Below are 12,947 nucleotides of genomic sequence, written 5' to 3' on the forward strand. Positions count from 1 at the left end.
GTGAAAGCATGTCCTGCCAAGAGGAAAGCCATAACCTTGCTTGGAAACAGAGATGAGGGTTGGTGACAGGAAGAGCATCTGGTTGTAGAAAATCTACTCAGTGAAATTCATCTGAGCCATGCATGCATAGAAAAGTGGACATCCACTTTTTAGCAATATAAACTGGCCATATCTGGTCCAAATATTCCATCTGTTTTATATTCAACCTTGCTATATCCAGCCTCTCACACTTACCTTACAATGTCATTCTAAAAATAAACAAAGACATTTTTGAAATCTCAATGCAATACAAAAGACTATAAATAAATAAGCATCACATTTGACAGAGTAATCTGATTGCTAAAGAGTTAACTGGTGATAATGGTAAAATATTTTTGCATTTATGAATTTGTGTTGTAAGATTCCTGATGTGAAGTTGTGTCTTGAAACAAATATTGTAATTTTTTTCTTGCCAAATAAGCAAACACACTAGATATTCATTCTTTACTCATTTATTACTGTTCTTATTTTAACTCCTATCCATTATCCAGTTTTGCATTTATTATTCACTTAAGAATTTGATTAAAATTTTAATCATGGCATAATTACTTCAATAGAACATAAAACTGTTTATAGTTTTGGTCTCTCTGTTTTTCTTCTTCTTCTTATTCACACTAAAATGTTTTACCTTCTCAGTTTATAATCTGAATCGGTTTATATTTACATATTTTCAACACCAATTTTTTTAATATGTGACTGTTATTAGTTTGATAATAGATTTGACATTTGTTTGACCCAGCCCTTAATCTGGTTCTAACCCTCACACTAAACTACCATTAACATGGTAGAAATATCTTTCAGTGTAGCCTTTAGACCAAGTGTTGGTAATCTGTTTTGAGAAGTGGACCACATGAGATACGACTCCTCATTTGGTGGATTTCCACTACTAAAACAACACAAGGTCAGTCTTCACTTGGCCATTCAGTTGGCTGCAGTTTGGCCACGACTGCTTAAAACTACGTGTTTACAATGACCATCTAAATAAGTCCATATTTCTATATAAAATGGAATATTTTTTTTGAGATACCAAATGAGGAAAATGTGTTTTGTTTGTTTCATTATTAATGTTAGAAATGGAGATATATTTTGTAAAAAAAAATGGTGAAACAACAGGATTAAACGAACTGTGACTTCTTGTGTGATTTTGAAGGAGTTTTCTACTCTCAGACCCCCCCCCCCTCCTCCTCATCCTCATCACCACCACCACCACCGCCATCACCAATGATGACCATTGCCATCATCATCATCTTCATCATCATAATTCCCACTTTACCATGCTTGCATGACTCAAAACAACAAAAATTTGTTGCAGCAGATTTTCCTACCCCCCCCCCCCCAGTGCCCTTCCTGTTAGCATCTCTCATCTGCTGCTTCTCAAGCAAGATGATATTTTCCCTGTGGGTGGGCATGTTTCCATGGATGATCGGAAATGAGGGATGTCTCTTGTATGACCATGGCATTTGCTTACATCTATTTTCCTGATGTCAAGACAAGACACAAATACGCATTCTTGCATGCATGCAAGCACACACACTCACACACACATGCACACATATCTGAGGAAGAATTTCTTTGAGTTTCCATCGACCAAATCGTCTCTCGAAACATTGGTCAGCCCTTCGGATTTATAATGAGTTGAGCTGCTGGTTCCGAAGAACGTAGTTGTCCATAAATATTTTCCTTTCCTTTCAGTTTGGAAAAGACATTTACATCTCTGCGGGGCAGCTAAACTCTTTTCATGTATATTTTGCTTTGGAATTTTTTCCAAGTTTCTTTTCTTTTTCGTCCTTCACAGATTCCAAGCTGATCACTAACCAAATATCAAAGCTCTTTTGTTTAATTCAAGGTAATTCATTAGAGTTTGTGGTTTTCTAAATTGGTTGATGTGTGGATAAACTTGCTCTTCAGTAGTGGGTGTGCATGTGACTTTAATACTCAAGTGTGTGTGTGTGTGTGTTCTTATGTGTGTGTGATTGTGTGCTTGTGTTCAGCCCAGGAACCTCAAAAGGAGAATCCCTGGAATGTTTAACTAATTTTCACAGTATCACCATATTTCTAATTGATTGTATCTCGAGAATGTGAGTTAGTCTGATTCCTTTTTTGGGACAAACCCCATCATTTTTTAGGTATTTATGCAGATCTCGTTACATAACCCACTGCACTTTGTGTGTGTGTGTGTGTGTGTTTGTATGTGGGTGGGGGTGACTTTGAAGCCATTTTGCCATTTTTACCTCTGTTAATTACCAACAACAAAACTTTAAAAAATAATCGAGGAACAACTTCAAAAATTATTCATACATAACAAACGGTTAAAGTTAAAAAAAAAAAAAACAACGCAAATATTTCACAAACATTCACTTTATTATTAATAAATTGTCAAAAACGTTTCGTCAAGAAAATGCAAATGGCTCAAGGGACACAACTCTTGAATTTCTTTAGGAATTTTTTTTTCCTTTCTATTTTCTTTTTTAGTTAATATGTTTAATTGTATATTTGAATAAACATTGATTAGATTGAGACAGTGATTTAAATATGTAGCATGACCTAATTATTTTCATGTGATTTTTATTATTTTTGATTCAAGAATTTAAAAAAAAAATGCTCGAGCACCTTAGGAGAAATTTTTATCTTATTTCTTTGGCAATATTGCACCCCACCGTGTTTTTTTTTTCTCTTTGATGATTATTCTAAGAATAATTTTCACCTTTAGAATTGGCTGTCTCTGACAAAATACCTGATGGTATTTACTTATGGATATTTGTATGTATTGAGTTCAAATTCAACTGAGATGAATTTAGCTTTTTGTCCTTCGTGGGGTGGGCTTGATAAAATAATGCAGCTGCCAAGTCCTGGGTCAGTTTCTATTCCTGTAATGTGTCCTACATATGGATGAAGCTAAAATAGAGGACAGCACAGGATGCTTGGTGTTGCATTTTTTTTAGTGTATAAAAATTATTTGTGTATAATGAGTCCATTTTGGCAGTAAGCAGCAGGAGCACTACACAATTAAAGAGTGTTTTGTGTGTGTGTACAAGTGCAGGCATGGTAATGTTGTTAAGTTTGCTTTAGAACCAAACGCACACATACACACACACATATATATAGCAGGCTTCTTTCAGTTTCCATCTACCAAATCCACTCACAAGGCTTTGGTCGGCCCGAGGCTATAGTAGAAGACACTTGCCCAAGGTGCCATGCAGTGGGACTGAACACTGAACCATGTGGTTGGTAAGCAAGCTTCTTACTACACAACCACGCCTGTGCCTATGTTGTTTTGAATTTGAAAGTGATCTGAATGAAATATTTTCATAAATTGAAGCTTTTTTTTTTTTTGAGTTATTAAATTTGAATAAGAAGTGAAAATCATTTAAAAAATATTTAAACTCAGGTTTTGAAAAACTCTTTGTCAACCAGATTATCTGATGTCCTGAATAATTGCGGGTCACAATGTGTGTTTGTTCTTCCCTTGATTGTGCTTGTCTCTTCCATTGGGGCCCAAATTTTTAGACAATGTTATCATCCTGTCACCTTGGAGGTCTTTTGATTAGCTCCTTCCAATCCCTTGGATGCAAGTTGATATCTTCATGGGTCCACCTATTGTCTGTGAACCTTGTGACATGTGCAGCCCAGTATTTCTTCTGATCTTCTTTGTTGTGAGTTCAAATCTCATCAAAATCCAATTTTGCCTTTCATCCATTCAGGGTTGATAAAATAAAGTACCAGCCTAAGAGCTGGGACTGATAGTACCAGTTATGCCCACCCCTCAAAATACTGGCCATGTTCCTACATTATAAACCATTACTCTTTTACTCTTTACTTGTTTCAGTCATTTGACTGTGGCCATGCTGGAGCACCGCCTTTAGTCGAGCAAATCGACCACAGGACTTATTCTTTGTAAGCCTAGTACTTATTCTATCGGGCTCTTTTGCCGAACCGCTAAGTTACGGGGACGTAAACTCACCAGTATCGGTTGTCAAGCAATGTTTGGGGGAAAAACACAGACACACAAACATATACACATACACACATATATATATGTATGTATGTGTATATATATATATATATATATATATATATATGTTAAACGATGATGATGATATATATATATATATATACACACACACATATACATAATGGGCTTCTTTCAGTTTCCGTCTACCAAATCTACTCACAAGGCTTTGGTCATCCCGAGGCTATAGTAGAAGACACTTGCCCAAGGTGCCATGCAGTGGGACTGAACCCGGAACCATGTGGTTCATAAGCAAGCTACTTACCACACAGCCACTCCTACACCTTATTAAAGATATTTATAAACAACAATTATTTTTCATTGTTTTTTTTCTCTCTCTGTCTCAGCCTGTCTCTCTCTCTCCCACAAACAAGTTATTAAATTCCCTTTCATTTCTGTGATTTTTGGGTTTTTTTATTGTGTTTTTCTATGTGTTTTTTTTTTACCATCTCATTATATATCTGGCAGGATATTGGCAGCTCTTCTTGGCAACAAGTGAAAACTCCAACATCAATCATTTTATTTCAAAAGTCTTTTAAAAGAAAGGGAGATTTTGTTTGCGTACTTTTATTGAAGCACATTTGGTTATTAATTGTTTTTTACTCTTTATGAAACAGGGGTGGGGGGAGAAAATGTTGCAAAGCTTTATGTCTTTGGTTCCTGCTGCTGTAGCGAGTGGGGTGTATTGGGTGTGTCTGGCTCCTATTTCTGGTGGGAGTCAGCTTGTGTCTTGAATCTTTACCAGTGTTAGTGCTTAACCCTTTAATTAGAAATTATATTTCATGGTTATTCCAGGAACGATGTTAAATATCTGCCAAGAAATAAAACGAAAACAATTGGCATTTTCTGCAAGTCACACTGCCTCAATAAACTTGACATATCTCAATGAATTATAGTTTCAGACATAACCATTCCTTAACAAAAGATAGAATGGAATATAAAGCTGCTTTCCGTAGCTAAGAATTATTAAATTTTGAATAGATATATCTGATTTCCACAGTAAAGGAGTTTAGTAATGATAGCAACTTTTGTATGTTCTTAACATACTCTTGTCACCAAAGAATGTATATATATATGTATTGTAGTACTCTGTGTCAACCAATATTCTGTGTGTGTTTGAATATACAGATACAATACCAATATTTCACTGAACTTTTTAATAATTCCTTCTGGAAACTATCTTTAACATGTTCTTGAGAATATATATTTATGTTGTAATCTTTTGTGCCCAATATTTTAAGGAACTTAAACTTTTTTATGTCCTTAACATGTCCTTGTTACCAAAGACTGTATATATGTAATGTAGCATTTTGTAACAACCAATAATTAACGCAACCAAACTTCTACATGTTACTTTTGACAATCTTTTTCCAAAGAGTGAAACCGGTAAAGTAAAAAGAACATCTTTTAAAATTGCATTTTCAACCTTCTTTCATATATATATATATATAATATATATATATATATATATATATATATATATATATATATAAAGAGAGAGAGAGAGAGAGAGAGAGAGAGAGAGAGAGAGAGAGAGAGGTTATGAGATGAGAGGTAGTGGTGTCAGGTAATGCTGAGTAAGCACTATGGACAGGCTATAGTTAAGCCCCAGGTTCGGTGATTATGTGAATGAGGAGTTCACCGTAGGTCATATATCAGCATGCATATATATAAAAAATTAACAGAATGAGATAGAAATCTAAGGCTGCGAAAGATTCCAGAATATTTATAAAGAGGTCTTACAGCTGTTTCTAGGATGTTTTATATATCCCTTCATCGGAGACGGTGTGAGAAAATGGTTATGCAGTCTCCGATGAAGGGATATATAAAATATATAAAATATATAAAATATCCCAGAAGCAGCTGTAAGACCTATTTATAAATATTCTGGAATCTTTCACAGACTTCGATTTGTATCGCATTCTGTTAATTTTTTATATATGTATATATATATATATGTGTGTGTGTGTGTGTGTGTGTGTGTATTTGTGTGTGCCTGTGTATATCCCCACCCCCCACCATTGCTTGACAACTGATGTTGGTTTGTTTACGATCCTGTAACTTAGCAGTTCGGAAAAAGAGACCGATAGAATAAGTAGTAGGCTTACAAAGAATAAGAAATCCTTGGGTTGATTTGTTTGACTAAAGGCGGTGCTCCAGCATGGCCGCAGCCAAATGACTGAAACAAGTAAAAGAATAAAAGAATAAAAGTGAATATCTATAAGATATTAATATTGCTATAATTATCAAAGGCAATATAAATAGCTGATGATAACAGAAACATTGATATAGGTGGTTGCAGGCCTAAAAAATAGCATTATATAGCATTAATAGCTAAAGAATTAAACTTATATTAATCAGGAGGGCACATTAAAGTGTCTACCTGCTAGAAATAAGAGTCAAAACTCTTATTTGAACCACCAAAAAAAAAAACAAAAAAAACATTGAAAATAATTTGGTGGTCCAAATAAGGGTTTTGGCTCTTATTTCTAGCGAGTAGACATTTTAATGTGTCCTTATGATTAATGTAACCACATGTGAATTGTTGATTTTTTTTTTGTTTTTCCCTCCATCTTCCTTTTCTATTGGACTTTCCTCTGTTTCTGAAGAAGAGCTTTGCTCGAAACGTTAAACCATCTTTCTTTCCTTCCTTGAGCGCCTGCTATTACTTTACATGTCCTTGCGTTGTTTTTTTTGTGTTTGTGCTTTGTCTTTTTTGGGGGGATTTACTATATATATATTCTTTACTGGAAAGCAATACTCTTGTATTGCATTACTATTTTTATATATTTTTTTATAAAAATGGCGGTGCCCCAGCATGGCCGCAGCTCAAGAGCTGAAACTGGAAAACATAAAACATAAACATAAAATATATATATATATATTAACACTTAATTAAATCTCCTTGTCATGTCTTGCCTAATAGGGTGATATCACCTGAAGAAATGAATGCAAGAACAAATGCCCACCTGATGTCCATGGATATTACAGATTTTATTGTAATCATCCCAGGAATGTGGACTATGGTCACAAAAAACATGTGATTTGTGGAAATGTGCATAGCAATACATTGAACTATTTATCAATTTCATTCATGGATTATTTTTATTATTACTACTATATTCATATATATTGTACATTGTATATATATATATATATATATATAAATTATGTATATGATGTATATATGTAAGTGTGTGTGTGTGTAGTTCAAATTTACGGAAAACAAGATGAAGACAGGTGCAGGAACAACAAGCAGATGTATTAGTTGAACGCTCAGGAAAAATGGAAATGTTTTCTACGTTTCGAGCCTATGCTCTTCAGCAGAAAGGATTAAGTGGGAAAAAATAGAGAGAGAAAAAAATGTACAGAGTTCAACGCTCCAACATGGCAAAATGACTGGAAAAAAAAAGAGGCTGAATGAAAGAGAGATAATAATGATAATAATAACGGTGGCAAGCTGGCAGAAATGTTAGCATGCCAGGTGAAATGCTTAGCGGTTTTTTATCTGCCGTTACGTTCTGAGTTCAAATTCTGCCGAGGTTGACTTTGCCTTTCATCCTTTTGGGGTCGATAAATTAAGTACCAGTTACACACTGAGGTCGATGTAATCGACTTAATCCCTTTGTCTGTCCTTGTTTGTTCCCTCTATGTTTACCCCCTTGTGGGCAAATCAATCAAAATCAAAATCAAAATCAAATTCGGTGACTGGTGTCCGTGCTAGTAGGGTTCCAAGAGCACCATCCGAGCGTGATCGTTGCCAGAGCAGCCAACTGGCTTCCGTGCCAGTGGCACATAAAAGGGCACCATTTGAGCGTGATCGTTACTAACGTCGCCTTACTGGCACTTGTGCTGGTGGCATGTGTAAAAAGATTCGAGTGAGGTCATTGCCAGTACCGCCTGACTGGCCCCCGTGCTGGTGGCACGTAAAAAGCACCCACTACAGTTTTGGAGTGGTTGGCCCTCAGTCAAAATCGTCCAACCCATGCTAGCATGGAAAGCGGACATTAAACGATGATGATGATGATGATAATAATAACTGTAATGGTGACCCCAGTGAACTAAGCATATGATATATATATATATCATCATCATCATCATCATCATCGTTTATATATATACTAGCAGTATCGCCCGGCGTTGCTCGGGTTTGTAAGGGAAATAACTATATAAGCATTTTTAGAGATGTAAAGTATAATAGCCATCTCAATATGGCTAACCACAAAGGGGGGGTGTTACTGTAGCTTTTTACGTTCTGAGATTTAATAATAAATTTTTAGAGAGTTACTTCCCTTATATATGCCAAAAATGCATTAAAATGGGAAAAAGTGATGGTAAATTTTTTTTAAATCGTAGACTCATCGTAGACGTGCGCAGAAGGGCTCGATATGAATCACGACTATAAGATACCCGGTTTTGGTTAAGCTGCACCGCAAAATGTGGGAGTAGTTAGGAATCTAAATCGTAGGAGACAGACAGCACACAACCTTACTTTTATATATAAAGATATATATATATCTTACACATACATGTATGGAAGTACACACACACACATATGATCATAAAATTAGATGCTGGCTCATCAACTGCCAGTTTCCTGCCCCTAGTGTAGTTAGAATATATCTTCTTCAGACTCCTCATTTCCTTTACTAGTATTTCTAATCGTTCAAGAGACATGTTTCTTTGGTCTGTTTTCATCGTAACTCCTACCAACCACCACACACCATCATAGATTTCTATGAGATCCGAAACAATAGCACATTTATAGAACCTTAATAGACACAGTCGCTTATCTCTTATTCAGGAACTTATCTCTCTTTTGTCTACTTGTTACTCACGTAAGCTAACGACATGGACACAGCACTGTTTTCTAATCTTTCCTCTCTGTCTTTGTGTTAATCATTTCTTTTTATGATAGTGCCACTTAGATAACCGAGGCAGGTGAAGCCTAAGAAACTGTCTACAAAGAAATAGGACTTCTATTTAAGTAAAAATAAATTGTTTATTTGAAATATAATCAAGTATCCAAATAGTTCCATCCATTATTGAGTCATTGCTTGTTGAATGTTTGTTGAGTTACTTTAGAAACACATTCCCAGAAAGAGTTTCTTGTGTTCCGTTCTTGCAAAGAATTTTTCTTCTAATTGTTTGGCATTCAGATTCCTCTGTCAAAAGTTTTTTGAATCAGTCATTTGTTATCTTATAACTTCAAGATTCTAATGATGTGATTGTTTATTTGTAGAATGGCATTGCAGGGTATGCATGAGTGGTTGGATCTGGTCAGTTTCAACATAAAACAAGTGGAATTTTGGGGGCTGGATTTAATGCTTTAGAATTAGTATCTTTTATCATCTGAAATTGGTGATAAAATCCAGGTGGATTTCAACGTTTGGAACCAAAAGGGGTCAGTGGGTCCCAAATCTGAGGAGAAGGACCATTGGAGTGGGGTGTGCCCTTACTGCAAGACCCTTACTTCTGTCCCTCTAGTCATACCCTAACCTCTCATTACCTGGCACAAAGCCACCTCCCTCAACACTACTCCCCACTCAGTTGAGAGGTTTTGTCTTTCCAGTTTCTTGGTGACTTCATTGCTGCTGGTGCCATGTAAAACTAATCCTGTCATCATCATCATCATCATCATCATCATCCAGTATTTTAAATCTGGGTTTTGTCCCTGTTAACAGGGGTGGCTACCTCAATGCCATAGCAACTGAGGTAGGCAGGTGCAGCCCACCCCAACCATTGGGCTGGCTGGTGCCCATTCTCCTTTGCTATCATGAGGCTTTTTATGGAGTTGGGTTTTCTACGGGGAGCAAGGCCTTGCTTACTCCCAACTTCAGTTTTTAGATATGAATGGTCCCGGAGACCAAGGCCTCTACTATGATTTTTAAGAGATGTGATGGAAAACTAGCTCAGGAAGGCAGGGATGCTACTCCCTGAGACCCCTTTCAGAGTCTCTCTACACCCTGTAAAGTGATAAGCAACAAGCTGTAGAAACCATGCTGTTAGTAAAGTCCTGGCATAGTCTTCTGACTTGCCAGCTTCTGTCAGACTGTCCAAAATGATGACGACTGTGGTGATGGTGATGGTGATGGTGGTGGTGGTGGTGGTGGTGGTGGTGGTGTAATGCATGAGCAGTTACATTCTTTGCCATAAGAACACGGTATGTTACTACACCAACATCCTGAGGTGTAGCAACTGGATTTTGCTTGTCCATGCTTCGGGCCTCTTCTTTCACATTGCTTCTCCCAAATGCTTCAGGATATCTAAGTAAAGCTCTTTATTGACGGCTTCAACAGTTTCACAACAAACGATGACCCTACCAAATGCTATGACTACCTCATTGTTTTCGCTGTTCTGGCTCTACATTCACATTCTGTTCCTTGTAATCATACATTTCTGATAATTCTCATCAGCGTTCATTGAATCAATCAAACGGTTCTTCACTGATTCTAACTCAGTTCTCTTTTCATTCGTTTGTCTGCAAATGCAGCACAGATTCTCCAGTAAATGAGGCATCTTTAATTTATTTGGCTTCTGTAATCACTTGGCATTGGAGTTTACAGACGCCTACTTCTTTGGAACCTTCTTAGACAGTCGGGTAACAATTTTCACAGATCGCACCATGGACGTCCACAATGTCACTGTCGTCTGTTGTTGTGGAAGGCCGTCCATCTGATGTTTGTTATAAAAAAAAAACAAATTTTTCTCAATTTGAAGCAGAATTTCATGGAAGCCTGGTTGTGTGGTTAAGAAGCTCACTTCACAGACACATGGTTTCAGGTTCAGTCCCAACGAGTGGCACCTCGAGCAAGTGTCTTCTAAATATAGTCCTAGGCTGATCAATGCATTGTGAGTGAATTTGGTAGACGGAAACTCTGTGGAAGCCCAGTGTGTGTGTATATATAATAATAATAATAATAATAGTAATAATAATAATAATAGTAATAATAATAATAATAATAATAATAGGGAGTACATCCAAACTTACAGGGAAAAATTAGATTTAGGAATAAATCAAATTTCACAGTATAAATATAAATTAAATTAGAGATAAAACCACAATTAGGCAAATCAAACAGGGATAGACATAAACCAAAACATAAAAGACAAAAAATAAATATAATTAATATAATATATATATATATAAAATATAAAATTTAAAATTTAAATTATTAACATTTAAAATTTTTTATATTTTTATATTTTTAAATTTTAAATTTTTAAATTTTTTAATTCTTAAATTTTTTTTTTTAAACTAACCAAAAAGTATAAAGAAGTTAAATATAATATATATGAGTGTGTGTCTTATTGTTTATGTACCCACCCACTGCTTGATAATCGATGTTGGCTTGTTTATGTCCCTGTAACTTGGCAGTTCAGCAAAAGAGACTGATATGATAAGTACTAGACTTTAAAAAAAGTACTGAGCTCAATTTGGTCAACGAAAATATTTAACCCTTTTCTTTTTTTTTACACCAAATTCCTGTAGAAATACTCTCCCACTGTTTCACTTGATTTTCAAAATAAAGAAGAATTTAATAAAATAATTTTGTCAGCATTAAACTGGTGTTTGGGACATAAATTAACAACGAATTTGGATGAAGCGTTTTAATTTAGAACCCTTCTAATCTGGACGTTTTTGTCATAGAACCAAGGACAATTTCAGGCAGGTTGGTATTAAAAATGTCATGGTGCTGCTCCAGTATGACCACAGTCCAGTTACTGAAACAAGTTAGGGACAAACACTTGGTTCTTGCAAATCCATTCTTGTCCAATTCACAATAAATGGCCATACTTATTAAACATACATTCATTCTAACTTGTGTTGATGGACAATTTACTGATGTTGTTTGTTTTTTTTTTTCCTTCCTTCCACAACCCCTTTTGATCGAATCTCTACTCCCCAGCCCTTTTTTTTCTGTTCCCAAAAAGAAAAGCTCTACTTTGTATTTCGTCCCCTCTGTGTTCAGCCCTGCTGTATGGCCATTAAAGAAACAGATTAGAACCCGAGATCAAAGTCCCTTGCACACAGACCTGAATTTTCAGGTTCACTGGTGCCACATGGTGGTTTCCCTGTTTTCAAAATCCCGTTTGAATATTTCTGACGATGCTTCGCATCTTCTCTTTCTCTTCTCTTCCTTGTTCTGAGTTCAAACACTGTGTATGATTGATTTTTACTGTTGCATTCTTCTGGGGCTGTCATGGACTAAACAGCACTCAATGCAACCAGTGCTGCTTCATTACTGGCCGTTAAACAATTAATTTTCTACCTCATCAAACCAAATCAATATCTGGGATGATCAGTTCACATTTAATCTCTATTTCAGTTAAGTTACAATTCTTATTGTAATGTATATACATCACACACACACATTTTTTGTATATGTATGTGTGTACACACACACACAGGGTGGATGTGTGACATCGTCATCTTTTAACTGGTGCATGTTGGATGGTTTGACAGGATCTGGTGAGCCGCAGAGCTGTATTGTGTCCCAATGTCAGCTTTGACATGGTTTCTACTACTGGATGCCTTCCCTGAAGCCAACCACATTACAGTGTGTACTGGGTACTTTTCATGTGGCACCAGCATGATATATATATATATATATATATATATATATATATATATGTGTATAAATACATGCATATATGTATTTATATATACATCTATGCAGATATATACATATATATATATATTTATCTGTGTATATGTCTGTATGTGTGTGTGTATGTAGGTGTATATATATGTATATATATATATATATATCTATATAATATGCACAAGCTTATACTGATTTGTAATGTGTGTAGACACACACCCATGTAGTATGAATGCATGTATGTTTATGTGAGTATGCATGCATGTATGTATAGTTGTTTAATTCTGTTGATT

The 12,947-nt window shown here is 35.7% G+C and overlaps 1 protein-coding gene across 5 annotated transcripts in view; it reads left to right on the plus strand.

Annotated features, from left to right (window-relative positions):
- LOC115224244 (recombining binding protein suppressor of hairless) overlaps positions 1-12,947 on the plus strand; it is a 238,572-nt gene that overhangs the window by 131,639 nt on the left and 93,986 nt on the right. The window lies entirely within an intron of this gene.

This window comes from Octopus sinensis, linkage group LG25 (genome assembly GCF_006345805.1).
Source record: "Octopus sinensis linkage group LG25, ASM634580v1, whole genome shotgun sequence".
Classification (NCBI taxonomy): domain Eukaryota; kingdom Metazoa; phylum Mollusca; class Cephalopoda; order Octopoda; family Octopodidae; genus Octopus; species Octopus sinensis.